Raw genomic sequence first — 19,141 nt, forward strand, 5'->3', positions numbered from 1 at the left:
ATTACAAAAACTGACTCTAACAGCACGAAAAGGGGGTCACAAAACTTGAAAAGAATCACATTTTTCTCCAAACAAACCTTTTCTAGCAAACGGGTCGGAATTTTTTCACCAAAGTTCATATAACCATGAAGAACATATACCAAGCAACAAAATCTAGAAATTTCAAAGGAAAAAAAACGTGAATAGCTCAAGCAATCTTCCGCAGTGGGTCTCGTTCTTACGACTTGTTTCACGAACCATGCACAAGAGCATCACAAAATTGAGGATTCGGTTGCATCTAACCCAGCTAGATTGCCTAAGTACCTTGTGCCAATGCACAAACATCAAACTGCCATAGTTCTTATTAGCTTTTTTATACTAGGGTCAAAGGTGATACCACAGAGGGTAAACTAAGAGAGAAAGATTACTAGAAGAGTGAACAAGATATTTTCCTCTCATCTCCTCTAGAGCTAAGAGAACTGTTTCTCTTGTAGGTGTGTCTTTTCCCTTCCACAAAGTCTCTTTATATAGTGGCTAGTAGGTAAGGAGAAAATGAAACGGTTGATGTATTTTGTTGGTGTGTCTTTTCCCTTTCACAAAGTCTCTTATATAGTGGCTAGTATGGAGGGTGAAAATGAAACGGTTGATGTCTTTTGTTGGTGTGTCTTTTCCCTTTCACAAAGTCTCTTATATAGTGGCTAGTATGGAGGGTGAAAATGAAACGGTTGATGTGGGACAAAGAACACACACACGTACACAATATATATATATATATATATATATATATATAACACATCCATATTGGATGACTAATATTGTATTTTATACAATGTAATTATTATATAAATCCTACATATATGTTATTGAAACTGGTTTGCTATTTAATCCTATGTATCAATTATTTGTTTTCTTTTCTTGTTACTCATCACTTGTGTCATCCTTTATCTTTCTTCCTAACCAAGTCGTTAAAGAAACACAACAATCCAAATAAAAAAGTTATGAAGTTTATTGTCATATATATACACAAGTATGACCACAATTTTATGTTGGTGCGTTGAAAAGCTTTAGCTCCGAAGCAGTTAAAATTGGCGCCGACGGTTACTCCGGTCATTTTCGCTTAAACCTACTGAGAAAGTGTTGGGCATGGACGGCGCTACCCACGTCCCGAGTCGGTGCAGTCAAACGGAAACCGCAATGCGTAATAATGTGTCGCTACCAAGGACACGCGTCTTCCGAGACCCCTCCAATAAGAAACAGACAATATTAGCCTTTTTAGGGTTTTAGTCACGCTCTTACGAAAACACGGGCCCCGGTGGTTTACGTATAAAAAGAATCCCACCTGCTTCTGCTGTGAATCTGTGATTGCTCAAATGCTGTATTGCTGCATGTTTTTGGGGAGAGAGTAAAACGTAACAATGACATGTTATTGTAACTGTATCTCAAACTATGCTTTACCAGTCAAACATGACAACGAGATATTATTGAGTGAGTCAATCATCTCGCTTTCACTTCCACTTAGAATAGTCAAACAAAAACCCGTGATTAATTAGTTAATGTATCTCGTTTAGTGATTACAAATAATTGAGACCCCTCTCCTCCAAGATTTGGCGGGAAAAAATTACGTTTATATGGACAAATGAGATGGACGAAACGATGTCGTTAGTTGCTACTCTCTACGGGTTCTTTTTGTTGATTAGTGTTTTTTGCTGAATAATCTCTTGGCCGTGGCTTTGAACGGACATTTTGAGCTCTGGAAATTGTCGACGAGGTGGAGGTACGTGCTGAGCTCGTGACACGTTGACACGTTGGTGCCCATCAGGTACAGCGAGTCCTAGCTACTTAACCTGAGCTCCTTCCCAACCTCCGCGTACGACAACTGCGTGTCCTCCACCTTCTGGTGGATCCAGTTCTGGAACTCCACCGCCTTTCGGAACCCGCTGTAGCATGCCAAGTGGCGCCGTTCATTGTCGTCGACTACGAAACCAGGTACTTTAGTTATTACATCGTCGGAGTTCACAATGCGTAAAACTTTTGGGCCATTCTTGTCCAGGTTCCGGCGGAAGCTACTGTTTCCTACACGTGGCCCGGCAAACGAAAAGACGGTGACTAGCGGCGACCGGTTAAACGTAGTTTTTATGTCGTAAGCTGCGAGCGTTGCAAACGTGGCGCCGAGGCTGTGCCCGGTCAATGTTATGCTGAGAGGCTCGTTGCCGTAGGATTGAAGCAACCGCGCAATCTCTTGGCGTAACATTTGTTGCAAGCTCGGGATTAAGTCGGTTCCTGAAGTGTATAAGCTCAAAAATCCACTTTCGACCATTGGCTCACAGTTGTCCAGACCTGAGTTATTAGGGCTGGACGGAAGCTGGGTGAGAGTGGCTCGAAGATTTTCAAGCCACTCCAAGCACGTGGCGGTCCCTCTAAAGGCAATCACTACGTCCCGTCTTCCAAGCCTTGCAATTTCCTCCTTGTCTGACAGACCGCCACGTAGCCAATCCAGCTGGACTGCATTGCCACCCAGCTCGGCGCCTTTTCTATCCAGCTTGGAAGCTGGATTCCCGACATGGCACGTAAATTTTTTGTAATCCGGTAGCCAGTTCCCGGAAGCCCGGATTTTTCAAACAATGAGGCTTTTGAGTACTTGCATGTTGCGTAAAAATTGGAATCCGGATCAAATTCGAACGCCTTGTATGCGGCATCGACAAACTGACCATACCGGATAATCTCACCCCGTAAATTGTCGTCTAGAGGGTCGAGAAGGTTTTCCCAGTTGTTGAAGCCTTGGTAATCCATCCAACTTTTGTGAACGGGTTGTTTAGCGGCGGTGGGGTTGGTGGTTATAGGGGTGACAGGGGTGAGTGCTAGGGAGCTAATGTCAACTGGGTTTAGCAAGTGCTGCCAGTTGGGAAGGTTGTGAGTCAAGGTCATGTGTTTGGGGTTTAGAGTTGGTAATTGAGTGAGGGTGCATGAGGTGATTGTTGCCTTGTGTGAGAAGGGTCTGATAGAAAGCTTCATTGTGATCGGTTTGTGAGAAGTTCAGAGAGTGCTAGCTCTTCACTGAGTCTCTCACTTTGTAAGTGGGTGCCAATTTGTAGTTGCATTTCGAAGGAGCTAGGGATGGTCCTTTTATAATAACAAAAAGTAGAGCCTGTGTATGGAGAGAGAGAGAGAGAGAGAGAGAGAGAGAGAGAGAGAGAGAGAGAGAGAGAGAGAGAGAGAGAGAGAGAGAGAGAGAGAGAGAGAGAGAGAGAGAGAGAGAGAGAGAGAGAGAGAGAGAGAGAGAGAGAGAGAGAGAGAGAGAGAGATGTTAGACAAATAAGGAATATGGTTGGAGTCCTTGTGTAATTGTATATAATATTATTATTGGAAGAATAAGCCGTCCTACAGCCGTCAAGCTGTCCTACAGCCGTCAAGCTGTCCTACAGCCGTCCTACCTTGTCCTACCTACACACTAGCCGTCCTACAGCCGTCAAGCCGTCCTACAGCCGTCCTACCTTGTCCTACCTACACACTAGCCGTCCTACAGCCGTCAAGTCGTCCTACAGCCGTCCTACCTTGTCCTACCTACACACTAGGACGGCTACCTTGTCCTACCTACACATTTGTATCATGTATATATATCCTTGTAATCTTGTAGAGAAACATAATGAAAAAATAAGCATTCTCTTCCATAAGCATTCTCTTCCATTTGCATTCTCTTCCATTTTTCCACATTCACGTATCAATAACAAATATATTTTTTAGCCTACATACCTTTTTCTACATGGTATACAGAGCAGGTTTATAACCCTAGCCCTAATTTTTTTTTCGGCAGCTTTCTCTGCCGTTCCCATGGCTGTTCGTGGCCCGTCCTGTCCCTCCTCTGCTCGTCCTCCCCTCCATCCTATTTAAAAGACTACGTTTGCTCGCAGGTGATTCTGCCATCCCACCCATCTTCGACTTCGCAACCCGGTTCTACACAAGGTACGCGATATCCACTTTGTAATTTTCTCTCTTATCACCGTTACTCTCCCAGGCATTTTTCTTACATTAACTCTGTCAGTCGGACTGTGGAGCCTTCCTCCTTTGCCGAGGCTGCCACTGACCCCAATTGGCAACGTGCTATGACTGAGGAGCTTCAAGCTTTACATGCTAATGATACTTGGACTTTAACTTCCTTGCCCCCTGGCAAAATTCCCATTGGTTGTAAGTGGGTGTACAAACTCAAGCACAATTCCGATGGCTCTATTGACCGCTACAAAGCTCGTTTGGTTGCTAAAGGCTTCACTCAGGCTGAAGGTATTGATTATCATGACACTTTTTCTCCTACTGCTAAGATGATTACGGTGCGTTGTCTTCTTGCTCTTGCTGCTAGTCAGTCTTGGTCTCTTCATCAACTTGATGTTAATAATGCTTTCTTACATGGTGACTTACATGAAGAAATCTATATGTCTCCTCCTCCTGGTCTTCGGCGACAGGGGGAGAATCTTGTGTGTCGCCTTCACAAGTCACTTTATGGTCTTAAGCAGGCTTCTCGCCAATGGTTTGCCAAATTCACTAGTGCCATCATTTATGCCGGTTTTCAACAATCCAAAGCTGACTATTCATTGTTCACTAAAAAGTCTGGTATTTCTTTCACAGCTTTGCTCATTTATGTGGATGATATTGTGATTACAGGCAATGATGCTAGTGCCATTAATTCTCTGAAGTCTTTTCTCCGTGATCATTTTCGGATAAAAGACCTTGGTGATTTAAAATATTTTTTGGGTATTGAGGTTTCTCGTTCCAAACAAGGGATTTATATTTCTCAACGCAAGTATGCATTAGAGATTCTCAAGGACTATGGTTTTTTGGGAGCACGACCCATTGCTTTTCCTATGGATGACACAAAATTATCTGATAAAGGAGAACTTCTCAAGGATCCTGAAAAGTATCGACGATTAGTAGGTCGGTTAATATATCTCACTATCACTCGGCCGGATATCACCTATTCTGTGCATGTTCTAAGCCGTTTTATGCACGAGCCAAGGATATCTCATATGGATGCTGCGCTTCGTATTGTTCGTTATTTGAAGGCTACTCCAGGTCAAGGTTTATTATTTCGTTCTGACAACCAGACCAAGTTAACTGCGTTTTGTGATTCTGATTGGGCAGGTTGCCCTATCACTCGCCGTTCGACTACTGGGTATTGTGTATTCTTGGGCGGTTCTTTGATTTCTTGGCGGACAAAACGACAGAAAACCGTTTCGCTCTCTTCAGCAGAGGCGGAATATAGGGCCATGGCAGGTGCTTGTTGCGAGATAGTTTGGCTTCGTTTTTTGTTGAAGGATTTGAACATTCCTTTGGATGGTCCTTCCATTTTATTTTGTGATAATCAAGCAGCGTTACATATAGCTGCCAATCCTGTTTTTCATGAACGAACTCGTCACATTGAGATGGATTGTCACTTTATACGAGATAAGATTGTAGATGGCACAATAGAGACCAAGCATGTGGGTACGGCACAACAGTTGGCAGATTTGTTTACCAAACCTCTTGGGAAAGAAAAGTTTTCGGGTATGTTACGCAAGTTGGGAGTTCTTGACATCCACTCTCCAACTTGAGGGGGAGTGTTAGACAAATAAGGAATATCGTTGGAGTCCTTGTGTAATTGTATATAATATTATTATTGGAAGAATAAGCCGTCCTACAGCCGTCAAGCCGTCCTACAGCCGTCCTACCTTGTCCTACCTACACACTAGCCGTCCTACAGCCGTCAAGCCGTCCTACAGCCGTCCTACCTTGTCCTACCTTGTCCTACCTACACACTAGCCGTCCTACAGCCGTCAAGTCGTCCTACAGCCGTCCTACCTTGTCCTACCTACACACTAGGACGGCTACCTTGTCCTACCTACACATTTGTATCATGTATATATATCCTTGTAATCTTGTAGAGAAACATAATGAAAAAATAAGCATTCTCTTCCATAAGCATTCTCTTCCATTTGCATTCTCTTCCATTTTTCCACATTCACGTATCAATAACAAATATATTTTTTAGCCTACATACCTTTTTCTACAAGAGAGAGTTGGTATGACGAAGAGACAGTAAAGAAGCTGAGAGTGTTTCACAATTGGTACTTTAAAAGAGGAGAGAGAACTTCAACATATAGGTCCACTTTTGAGAGAAAAATTTCCACGGTCCGGCTCATTGGCTGACTTGAAGATTCACCCATAATGACTTGACATCTGAAAACATTTTTTACAGAACATACCACTTGATAATTAAAAAAATAAAACATATTGGGGTTTAGGCCCCACTAGTCTCTTCTTCCTCTCTCCCTTCTTCAAGAAAGGGCTCTCATCACTATAGCACCGGCCTGCTCTCTTCCCCTCCATCTCTATGCACACCAGCAACAAAGCAATCTCCAACCAAAGCTGTCACCACCACCTGCATCCGAACATCCGCTATTGCTACCACCAAGGTCACCCACTCGATGTTGATGCCTGCCACCCAACAACCACATCATGCCCACCACTATGAACACACACCTGGAACTCCAGTCTTTATCTCCCAATTGAAATATGAATTTGATACCATCTTCTTCTATAGTCTTTCCCAACTGAAATGTGATTTTAAAAGAGATGGCATAATTTTGAAATTAATTGTTGAGTTATAATTTTGAATAATGTAAATGCAAAAATCTTGAATGTTTTCGTTTCAGATTGCTTGGTTGCCGGTGTGCATGGAGATGGCAAAGGGAGAGGAAGAGAAAAGGTTGGCTGGTGTTGAATTCATAAAAAGCCTTTCAGTTTCCCGAAGAAGGGAGATAGGTAGGAAGGAGTGGGTCCAAGCCCCAATATGTTTTTTTTTATTTTTTATCTTTAAATGGTGGGTTGGTGTTAAAATATGTGTAGGTGTCAATTTAAAGTTGGTGGAACTCCAAGTCAGCTAATGAACCCGGAACCTAGAAAAATTTCTCCACCTTTGAATTGGCGGGGAGCAATGAAAAGGTAAGGTACTTTATTAGAGAAAGGTAGGGAGATGAATGATATATATGTTGGTATATGAAATCTAACGCAACGCGTTGGTTTGTCATGTAGTATTAGGATAAGACATAAGTATCTTACTCATTACATTTAAGTAGTTCATTTTTCCTATGTAAATTACAATTTTATTTGTGTGTAACATTTTCCTTTTGACTTTAATGAGTGTTGGCGGGTTTTTGTGTCGAAGGCTTTGATGGGCTTGTGTTGTAAAGAGATGAGCTAAAACCTTCACGTTCCCCGTTTCTGAGTTAGCATGGACTAGGTCCAAAGCATCCCAAAGGAAAAGCGAGTTCTAGAGAATGCTTTGTTGTTCTTCCAGTGTAAAAATGAAAAAGAATATGTTTGCCACAATACCTTTCTCTGTTATTGATAGAGGAATATAAACAGCAGTAATTTCTACAATTATGTTTATAGACCTATAATCTAAATTAACAATAGAAGACAGAAATCAACTAATAAAAGGGTTAATCAATTACATATTCGCACAGCTAATTATACTCCCAAATACATGGGATATCATTGACTTTCCAACTCTCCCCCTCAAGTTGGATATTGAATGTCAAAAACACCCAACTTGCGTAAGATTCCATTGAATGCAACTTCACCCCAAGGCTTTAGTAAATACATCTGCAAGTTGCTGAGATGATCCGGTGTGCTTAGTTACCATTGAACCATCCTGCACGTTGTCCCTAACAAAGTGACAATCTATCTCAATGTGTCAAGTGCATTCATGGAAGACAGGATTGACGGCTATATGTAGGGCAACCTTATTATCACAATAAAGTGTAACACGTTTAAGATAAGGCAACTGTAATACTCGTAGCAAATAACGCAACCAAGATAATTCATAACATGTCCCTGCCATTGCGTTGTATTCCGCTTCTGCAAAGAAAAGTGAAACGGTCTTCTGCCTCTTTGTTCACCAAGAAATCGATGAATCTCCCAGAAAAATACAATAACTAGTTATCGAACGTCTTATAGTTAGACAACCAGCCCAGTCTGAGTCACAATAGGCCTGAAGTTTTAAATTACTTTGAGATGGAATGAAACCCCTTGTCCAGGAGTATTGTTAAGGTATCCCAAAACGAGAAGCACTGCCTCCATGTGAGGTTTTTCTTGGCTCATGCAGAAACTGGCTAAGCATTGCATACATAATGTCGTGTCTAGTAATGGTTAAATAAATTAACTAGCATGCTAACCTTCTGTATTTTGCTGGATCAATAAGCAAATCGCCCTTATTAGATAACTTCACATTTTGCTCCATAGGAAAAGTAGTTGGCGTGCTCAAGTAAGCCTCCATCTTTAAGTATTTCAAGGGCGTATTTTCGCTGAGAAATATTGATTCCCATCTTGGAACGAGACACCTCGATGCCCAAGAAGTATTTGAGATCACCAAGATATGTGATTCGAAAACGAGAATGAAGGAACTGCTTAAGATAAGTGATAGCAGCGACATTATTTCTGGTGATCACTATGTCATCAACATATATCAACAATGCAGGGAATGATGTTCCTTTCTTCCGTGTACAAATATTTAGTATATTATTATAAAATTCGTTGCTACGCATACGTAAGCGCAAGAGGAACAACATTTGACTTCAAATAAAGTTTTTACGGGACTTTGAATTCATAGGTATTTTCATAAATTCGTCCCGCCTCTGGAGAACTTTATTGGTTGTTTAGAGTTAGTGGGAACCAGGGGGTATTTTCTTCTCCCTTCCTTTCCCCCCGTGCCTTTTTGGGGATGGGACTCTCACTCTCTCTTGGTTATTCCTCCACCGACACACAACACCAATACCACCATGATTTCAAAATCATCGACGAACCGAGTTTCTAAAATCACCATCATCTTCCTCTCGCAGCCACAGGTTCAACAATAGTTTCCGTTTCTTGAACTTCGAAGTTTGGACACCGTTGCACAAAGCTCCGTCACGGGGCTTTTTTCCTGGTGGAGATAAGGCTTAAAACCATTTTCTTTGTGTTCGTCTCGTCGAGTACATGAATTTTCATTTATGGATTGCATGGTGTGGTTGAGAATCAAGTGAGATTGAAGCCGGGATATTCAGAGAAATTTTTGGCAAATTTTGCAGAATCCGATGAGTTTTCCGGTGGCTCGGGTCCTCTCCGACGGCTCAACTCAGCTCGCGTCAACGTTGACGGTTGAATTTTTTTGATTTTTGGCTGGGACCCCCATATATTATTTCAACGCGTTGAATCCAAATCCACATTCCGTTTCTTCAAATTTGATCATTTGAGCACCGTTCCATGACTGACCGCCATTTGAATTTGTAATAGACGGAGATTCGACCGTTTGATTGTTATGAAATTGTAAAGTGTTATTTTAGAAGTAATGTGTTGACCTTAGAAACTCATAGATCGGAAATTTGATGTGCAGATCTTTTAGAATGAGAATAATTAGGGTGATTGACTTTAACAGAAACCATTTTACTGAGGGTTGACTTAGGGCCAACATGTTCGAATAATTCTCGAATATTGACGTTAGTATCACTAGAGGTCTGATAGACTTAGCGGCCAAAATCTTCCCATTGTCACTCTATTTTGTATTTAAGTGAGACATTCATTTCTACTAAGTATGATATTCAAATGTTTCAGAAGTATTTGTTGAAATTTTTTATATGAAGGAACAATTACGATTGGCTTGATCATTTCACACAATACATAGACGGTCTAACTTGAAAGTCTTAAGATTAAATAAACATTAAATATTTCATTCGTCTCGAAATTCAGAATGAGACAATATTATTGTGTCTCGGTCTAGATACAAACTTTACTAGATTTTTCATGCGGGTGATTGGAATTTTTTCTTGATGTGTCAGCAATTTCAAATATTAAGCGGGCTTAGGTAAATATGATTTTAGTTACGTTTATGGGGAAAATAGATTTTATGAATTAGAATTAGACCTTATAGTATATGATCATATAATTCAGCTTACACGTGTGTGACATATATACTCAGCTTGTCTACAAACATGATATCCACCTTACACATGTATGATATATCCTCAACTTGTTTGCGAACATGATATTCAGTTTACATGTGTATGATATATATTTAGCTTGTCTACATGCATGGTATTCAACTTACACATATATGGTTATATCATTCAGCTTGTGTACGGACGTGGTATTCAGCTTACATCTATATGGTTATATATTTAGCATGTCTACGGACTTGGTATTCAGTTTATACATGTATGGTTATATATTTAGCTTGTCTACGAACATGGTATTCAGCTTACACGTAAATGGTTATATTAATTATCCAGCTTGTCCATAATACTGACATGGTATTCAATTTACAAGTGTATGATATACTCTCATCTTGCCATTACGTCGAGATTACTTCGTAATGACATGGTTATATAATTATATTCTCATTTGACATTACCTCGAGATTAGACGACAATGATATAATTACATAATTATATTCTCAATTTATCATTGCCTAAAGATTACTTAGCAATAACATGATTATATTATCTAGCTTCCGCTAGTTACGGTTAGTGGATAATATTGTATGCCATGCTACTGGTGAATATCAGTTCTCTATATATGTATCTATCAGCTCTTAGTGCATACATGATTTAGTGGACGTAGCAATCCTCACATTTGGAGTTGAAGCCTCTTCCCAAAGCTCTGAGTCTCTAATACATTCTTACTATGTTATATACTCAGCTTTACTAGTAAAACTCGTGTTTTGATAATTATGCTTTGAACATATTACGAGGCATGTAATAGAAGGTCGGAGAACCATTAAGCGTGGCCCTTCGGGATATGTGGATATAAACATGATTACTTGCATGTGTTTTAATTTGGGCTTATCCCTATTTTATGGGAAATTCTGCCGAATTTTCGGTAGATTATATTAGTTGATATTTTTAGTTATGACTTCATGCCTATTATGGTTTTGTCGCCCATCTGAGTGATGGCTAGCACATCTCGATTTCAATGCCTACTATACATCAAGTTGTGGTGTGTCACCCAAGCCCACGATGCCCTGCTTCCTTTCTTTGCTTCCAAGAATAAGGTGTTAGGAAAATATCTATCTTTAAGGACTCTGGCCTATAAGCAGTCTGGTTCATGAATGAGATGCCAACATTGCTTCGCAATTAAAGCTAGATTAAACTCCTGTAAGCTTCTAAAACCCAACCCATCTTACTGTTTTCGCAATCTCAAATATTCCTAACTCACCAATGCATTCTCCTTTCCTCATTTCTTTAACCCCAAAAAAGTTTTGCTAACATGGAATCAAAATCTCTACAAATCGACGGTAGGAATTTGACCTGGTACCGCCCGAGCCACCGCTTTGATAAGAACTTATATGCCCACTTGTGAAAGCAAATTTCGTAACCCTGAAATTTCCTCATTAAATTTTCTTTAACATATGATATGTCAAAGCTTCTCACTTTGACCTCCCCCAAATTGTCGGCATATCGAGATAATTCCCCGAGTCTTCAACCATTGGCATCCCCAAAATTTCACATAATTCTTCACCAAGGCCATTAGAATTGTTTGCATTGAAATAAACGCTGGATTTCTGTAAATTCACCTTCTGTCCCGACACTAAACAGTAGGCATTCAGCAACTTGATAAAATTCTTGTAGTTCTATTGAGTAGCTTGTAAGAAAATGAAAGTGTCATCTACAAAAAGCAAGGGAGAGAGACTTGGCCCATGAGAGTTGATTCGAATTCCTTGGACATAATCCATCTTAATGGTTTTGTGAATCAACCAAGATAAAACTTCACTAACTAGTAAGAAGAGATACGGTTAACAGTGGATCCCCTTGACGTAACTTCCGAGATGGTTGAAATTTGTGACCCGACTGCCCATTAATAATAGGAAGTTTTAACGAAAAGCCCGTAGTATTGTTCACTTTAACGAAAAACCACATTTTTACACTAAAATAAAAAAGTCAATCATGATACTATTCACTTTACCCTTTATTTTGTCCTTATAGTTAAAACTCAAAGTTTTTAAGCCATTTTTATTAATTTTCCTTTAATAATAATAACAAAGTCCACTAATCTAACACATTTCACCAAGAAGTTAATTCAAAATATGTGAAACCCCATCCTTACCACCACAACCTCTAAAAAAATCTCACTCGATTCGATTATACGCCTTACTCATATCCAGTTTGATCCCCAACTCCAATTTTCTTCTTGTTTTCCTTAATTTGAGAAAATGGAAAACTTTGTGAGCGATGAGAATATTATCCTGAATTTATTGTCCAGTTACAAAAGCAATTTGCATTAGAGAAATCAAATCATGTAACAAAGGCCTAAGTCGATTGGCAAGAACTTTAGATAACACCTTGTATGAGTAGTTGCAACGACTGATTTGCCTGGACTAATCAACCTCCTTTGGAATCTGGATTCTAGATTTCTAGTACCAATGCTATGAGTGGAATTAACTTTCTTGGGGCTCAAGGGCGGAGCCAAGTACAAGGCTCCCCTAGGCTATAGCATAGGGAGAGTTTGGTTCTTCAAGCTTAAAAATATTAATTTTTAGGTTAGTTTATGATTTTTAATTGTCATATTTCACATAATAAATGAAATTTTTTATTAGTAAGCCTATTTTTAAGAATAATAAGAGCTAATAGATGTTAAATAAACTCATCACTTTAACCAATATTATATTTAATAGTAATAAATTAAAACTTCCATATCACAAATGGTTCCTTATTTTATTCACTTGAAAGCTTTGAAAGCTAGAAACCTAGAAAACATAGCATAAAATTCTTGCTTCAAATTACTACTTTCAAGTTTTTACTATTATATAACTTTATGTAGGCAACATAGGATTAAAAACTTGATTTCGTAGTAATAATTTTAGCTTAGCCCACCCACCGAATAATTTCTGACTACGCCATTATTGGGGCTGGACGCTCCATTTATGAAATCCTAAGTCATTCCTCAAACTTCCTCATAAATAATAACCCAATAAGACTGATAAAACATTCATTGAAAACCATCCAACCATGATGCCTTTAAGCCTCCCATTTGAAAGATTGTCTCCTTAATCTCTTGACCTGTAATCTGGCATAGGAGACTATAGTTCATCTCAGTTCTAACAGATAGCTCAATGCATTCAAAAATTACTCCCCAGTCTTGAGGCCCCTTAGTAGTAAAAAGGCTTGCGATGTGAATACCACAATACCTAGGGTGCGTTTGTGTAATGGATTATCTCTGATCGGACTAGCTTTAAAGATTAAGCTGAACTGACTTAAAATAAACTAAATTGGACTAATTTAGTAAATCATTTGGTGTAACATCGGACTAAAACAAGATTATCAAGAAACTTTAAAATTATATTTATTATTTAATCTATATCTATAAAAATTTATTATTAATTCTTTTTTTTTCTTTTGTTTGTGGACCCTCCTCTTTCTCTCGAGAAATATCAATCCTCTCTGCCAGCATCAACCATGCTTTTGAAAGCTCTTTAATTCAGACACATAATTTTTTTTTTTCTTCATCAACCATGCTTTTGAAAGCTCTCCAATTCAGACATGCAAATCTGTTTTCCTTCATGAACCATGCTTTCATGGAATTCCCATCTGCAGAGAATTCCCATTGGCAAAAAATCACATTTCAAAATCCCCAATTCCTACTAATGCCATTCCATTTTCTTTCGTTCTCTCTCTTAACTTTTTCACCAACTAAACACCTTTGAAAATTCCCAATTCCTACTAACTACTCACCTTATATGTCGCATAGATTGAGATCATAGTTGGCTAAATTTTCGCGACGGAACACAACTTGTGGGAGAATCAGCGGAAGTGGGTGTTTGGCAAGGGAGAAAATTTAGGGTGTTTGTGAGGTTGAGAGAGCGATGTGTGTGTGATCTGGGATAGCAAATGGCCCATCTTTGGTATGTTCGGGTCAACGCAGCTGGCGGAAAACCCCAAATTGGGGCTGGGTTTGAGGGACAGTGGAGATCGGCGAAAGTTGTCTCTGATTTGGTCACTGGAGAAGGTGATTGCAGTTGCTACTCATGTAAACTGGGTCGCTGCTTGCAGACGAGGGAGACGGGACTAAGACCTGGTTTGGTACTGAGGTGATTCTGAAAAAAGCTACTGTCAAAAAAAGCTGGGAGCTGTTTTTGTGTTTGGTAAACACTCAGCTTCAGCTTTTTTTCACAGTTTTGGATGAAAAAAAGCCAAAAACAAGAAGCTACAAAACCCAGCTTTGAAAAACCGGCTTTTTTTCACATCTGTTTTACATAAAAGTTTACCAAACACTCTAATACTGCTTTTTTTTTTTCAAAGGCACTTTTACAAAAAAGTTTACCAAACACTCTGCTGCTTTATTTCACAGCTGCTTATTCTCACAGCACAGCAGAAGCAGCTTTTTTTCAAAGCACAGCAATACCAAACCAGCCCTAACAATCCTGTTGTTATTGGAGGGTCTCTCTAATACCTCCTACTGAGGGACTTAGTTGAGGAGTCCTCCTTGATCCTATTATTAAACTTAGTTCTGCTTGTAACAAACACATGCTTACACTAATATCTAGCTCAATTCAGTCCAGTAAAACTTAACGAGGCCAAACAATCGCGCTCATAACGCCCTCATTGCATTTAGATCCCCTATGTTTTATGGGTTCTTCCTTTTTGGTGGGTGGGCCCATTCCTAGTTTATTAAGGGGCAAAAAAGGCATTTTGCAAAGGAAAGGGAAGAAAAGTAACACTATTTATCAAATAGAGAGCTGTTAGACCCACCATATTGTCTTATTTTTCTACCCACGTTATATTTACACCCACTATAAAAAGTTAAAAAATTAAAATGCTATTTTCCCACCCACTATTATTCCTAAAATAACCCTTAATATATATATATATAATTAGAGATAACAAGTCACAGAGCTATGCTTCAATTATACGATGTCGACAAATCAAAATGACCCACATAAAATTATCTTTTACCTCTTCGATGGAAATATAATGATCTACTTTTTCCATAGAAACATCATTTTCTAATTTCATTTTTTTTTTTTTTTTTGCTTTCTTTGAATGAAAGGAGATGGGAATGATGAGTTATGCTTTAAGGAAGACAAATTGTCTAAACATAGTGTGAGAGTTATCACGCCCAAACTTTTCTTTTTTATTTTTTATTAAAAAAAAAGTAATGCAAAAGGGGGTAACTAAGGTCCTTATTGGTCATTTTACATACTGACAAATTTGTAATTAAAAAATTCATAAAAATGTGGGTGGGAAGATAATATATTGAGGTGGGAATAACAGCTCTCATCAAATATAGCCAAAAATTAACTCTTAATTTCAAAAATAGCATTTTTTATAAAAACTTTCAAATATATCCAAACTTTCACTTAAATAGACACAAATACCCTCAAATTTAACAATTAAATAAATTAAAGGTTTTTTAGCTTCTATCTCCTCAAGCTCCGATCCAACTTCACCTTCGCTTCTACACTCCACCACCACAACCCTATCCCTTTTGACCCCCTCATCATCGACATTGAGCGCCACTACAGATATCGCAAGTGGGAGCAACATAATTTCAATCATGCCTTCAAAGCCTTTTTTCTTACTAATATCATTTTTAGTTTTAAATATAAAAATAGTTTTTAAAGTTAATTCACATGTCGTTATATGATTGTATTTGTGAGACTCATGTGGCGCCACATCATCACACTAATAGAGCAATTGACAGATTTTTCACGAAAAAACTAAAATGATCAAGATGGACAAATTTAAATAAAGACTAAAATGATTAACTATAAACAAATTCAAGAACACTACTATTGATTATCATTAATTGTTAAGGACTAGATAAATGAGTTATGTCAATGTTACGAATCATTTTGGCTAAAAATATTTTAATTTATTTGATTATTAAATTTGAGGGTATTTATGTTTATTTAGGTAAAATTTTGGATATATTTAAAAGATTTTATAAAAAATAACATTTTTGAAATTAAAGGTTAATTTTTGACTATATTCGTTGAATACTCGAAAAGTAAAACCCTTGTTCGGATTCAGTTGCTGATAAACCCAAGTGGGTACGGCTGTGATACAAGCCTCACACTCAGAGAGCGGAGCCGGCTATGGCAATCCTCGCTCTCCCACTAGTCATCTCCTTTCTCAAGCCCCACGCTTCCCGCCTCCGCCTCCTACGCCCCGGCAACCCCAATAATCCTACCTGTCTCTACAACCCACTCTGCCACCGCCACTGCCGCCGCTTCACGAAAACCACCGTCTCCGCAGTTAGTACCTCCGCGGTTCCACAGCACGACTCGTCCACAAACCCCAATGATGAGCCCTGGAAAGCCTCTGTCCTTACTTTCCAGCAAGCCATTCAGCGGCTCCAGGTCTCACTCTTCAGTCCAAAGTCGTTTCCTTTTCACTCTGTGTTGCCAATTGCTTGTTATTTGCTTGATTAATTTTGTTGGGTAATCTCAGTTTTCATGCTTTGATATTCCATTGATTGCATTGTCGTTTTCTGCTTTGTAGGAATATTGGGCTTCAGTTGGATGTGCCATAATGCAATGCAGCAACACAGAGGTAATGATTAGTGCTTAACTTTTTCACTTGGGTTTACTTATAAGGTTATGCTTTGTTTAATTCTTTCCCTTTTAGTTGTTGCTTGATTTGGAGAAATGTGTTTTTCTGTGTTGAATTATAAACTCTGATCCCCAAAGTGCACCTTTCGCCCTACTGTATGTTCAAAATTGTGTTTTGCGTGTTGTTCTTTATCAAATTGGACTGAAAAGTTATTTTTCCCTTTTGTTGTTTTAATAAGTAAAAAACTCGTGATTAAGAAGAAGAAAGGTTCGCCAGGTGGACGGGGAATGCTGCAAAACTTAATGGGCAAAATAAGCACATATTTCTCTTATAGTTGTTTAGGTGGTTTGAGGCACTAAGCGTCTTAGTTTTTGTCTGGCTGTCCCAAATTTATGCCTAGTTACATATTTTTCTTACTGTGGCTTTGGTTAATGATCAGGTTGGAGCTGGGACTATGAATCCCTTGACATTCTTAAGGGTTCTTGGTCCAGAACCATGGAATGTTGTGTAAGTATGCGTAAGTTTGTAAATTACTACAGTAACATGTATTCAGAGGACTACGGTATTGATTTCCCTGATGTGTGGGGTTTTCTGGTCATAGTCATATTTATTACATTGCCGTAAGTTTCCTTTACCAACTTGGCCTTATAGAATGTTGCCTACCCACCCATGTAAACCCTGTCAGTTCTTATGCGGGATTCTTGTTCTTAACCTTCTCTCCAACTCCAACACTTTATGCCCTCATTGTGGTTGGAGCGCCGGCCTACCCACCCCATCAGCAGGGGATCAGTTATCTATGTGGACCCTCTGTTTAGACGATTCGTGATATATTGGATAAGGAACTAGTCCTGTCATGATCTTAATATCACAGGTTGTGAGCTTACTGTACTACCTAAAGTACGAACCAAAGTGATAGGTGTCTACCGACCCTTATGAATCCTATATCGAATCTGTTGTGTCAAGGGCTAGACTCCATGAGTGTCCACGACTAAGGCCACCATGCACCGAAATTGTCCCCACTTAACCACCTAGGCCCAATCCCCTAGGTGTTATCAAGCCCAATGGACCTCAGGTGTGGGGTTTTATCTCAAAAGGCATCAGTGCAATTAGAAGTGGAACACCCTTCTCCGATGTGGGATTCTCTTCACATCCATCTTGGCTTATATTGAGCCAACCTTTTACACCAATGAAATCCACTTCCTATCTGATGTGGAATTCTTCTTTATGACATTTGTTCTTTTTTTTTTTTCATTTTTGTAATTATTACCACATAGAGCAGCTGGTCCTTCAAGTTATTCGTTTAACTGCCAATGTGGACTTCTTGATAATAGGTATGTGGAGCCTAGCATCCGACCAGATGATAGTCGTTATGGGGAAAATCCAAACAGGCTCCAGAGACACACTCAATTTCAGGTTAAGTTTACTCTTTCTCTCATTTTTTTTCCCCAAGCAAGTTAATGCAATTTTGGATGACACTTGGTTCTACTCTTTTTTGGTACAATTCTTTCATATTACCTGTTGTCATGGACAGTTCCTTTTCATTTATCTATCTCAGATTATATTGAAGCCTGATCCTGGAAACTCACAAGACCTTTTTCAATAAACATCTTTTTCTTTGAACCATTCAAACAAACCATAAATGCGTATGTGTATCGTGACTCTGTTCAAGTGATGGAAAGTGGCCTTGCAAATTGTGTGCACATCACTTCAGTGTTTTCACACATATCTACCTGAATACATTGTATGCGTGTTCATATCTCTTACCGTACAATTCAAACTTCAATTCTGGGTGGATAGTCAACAAATTATTTAATATGCTTAATCTCAGAAAATAAATAAGCACCATAGGAATCCATGCTTATACACATAGTTCATATATATTATTTTAGGCTGCCCATTGCATACACGCCTTTAACTTGGCTTGTGCACCCTAGAACCTTTTATTAATGTTTTTACTTTCAAAGAAAAGGTAAACAAAAAGAGAAAATACTAGTCTTAGATCCGATAAAGAATTGGAACTGATCTTTATCATGGATCAAAATAAGAAAGAGGACTCTCACGTTGTTTGGTATGCTACTCATCAGGTCAAGAGGTTTAAGTAAATTTTCCATTTCCAAAGGAAACTGGAAGAAAAAGAATTATTGGGCGGTGTGTAATTCATTGTTAAGATGTGCAGATCTTACTTACAGAAAAAAGCAAAGAATATAAAGATTTCATCCATATAACAAAATTTATAGCCCTTGTTCCTGTAACTTCAACCATTTAACTTTGCCATTATCATTTTATGTTTGTATGCTTTGACCATGTAACTTTGCCATTATCATTTTATGTTTATATTGGGCGGTGTGTAACTTCAACCATGTAACTTCAACCATTTAACTTCAACCATTTAAAACGAATTATATTGGCATTACTGAAATTGCATTTCATTCGATATTGAGTACCAAAGTCGTTCTAAAATGACTTGATTCAAGGCACATACTATTACAAGATTGAAAAGAATGGGAGCAAAACCGTGAAGGAAAGAACTCACGAAACGAGAAGATAGATCGTGGAAGTCACACGTAAGGGCCATGAATTCACCTTCAGCTGGCTCTTGTTCTATATCTATG

The 19,141-nt window shown here is 38.8% G+C and overlaps 1 long non-coding RNA gene and 1 pseudogene across 2 annotated transcripts; one reads left to right on the forward strand and one right to left on the reverse strand.

Moving 5' to 3' along the window:
- Window positions 1-1,672: 1,672 nt before the first annotated feature.
- On the reverse strand, window positions 1,673-2,991 carry LOC137733341 (phospholipase A(1) DAD1, chloroplastic-like; annotated as a pseudogene).
- Window positions 2,992-16,024: 13,033 nt separating this feature from the next.
- On the forward strand, window positions 16,025-18,115 carry LOC137733139 (uncharacterized). 2 transcript variants are annotated; one of them, XR_011068406.1, is made up of 4 exons: window positions 16,025-16,356; window positions 16,479-16,529; window positions 16,969-17,046; window positions 17,861-18,115. It is a non-coding gene; the product is annotated as an uncharacterized lncRNA (long non-coding RNA). The 2 variants fall into 2 exon arrangements; XR_011068405.1 differs by having other exon boundaries at window positions 16,969-18,115.
- Window positions 18,116-19,141: the final 1,026 nt, after the last annotated feature.

This window comes from Pyrus communis, chromosome 5 (assembly GCF_963583255.1).
Source record: "Pyrus communis chromosome 5, drPyrComm1.1, whole genome shotgun sequence".
NCBI classification, from domain to species: domain Eukaryota; kingdom Viridiplantae; phylum Streptophyta; class Magnoliopsida; order Rosales; family Rosaceae; genus Pyrus; species Pyrus communis.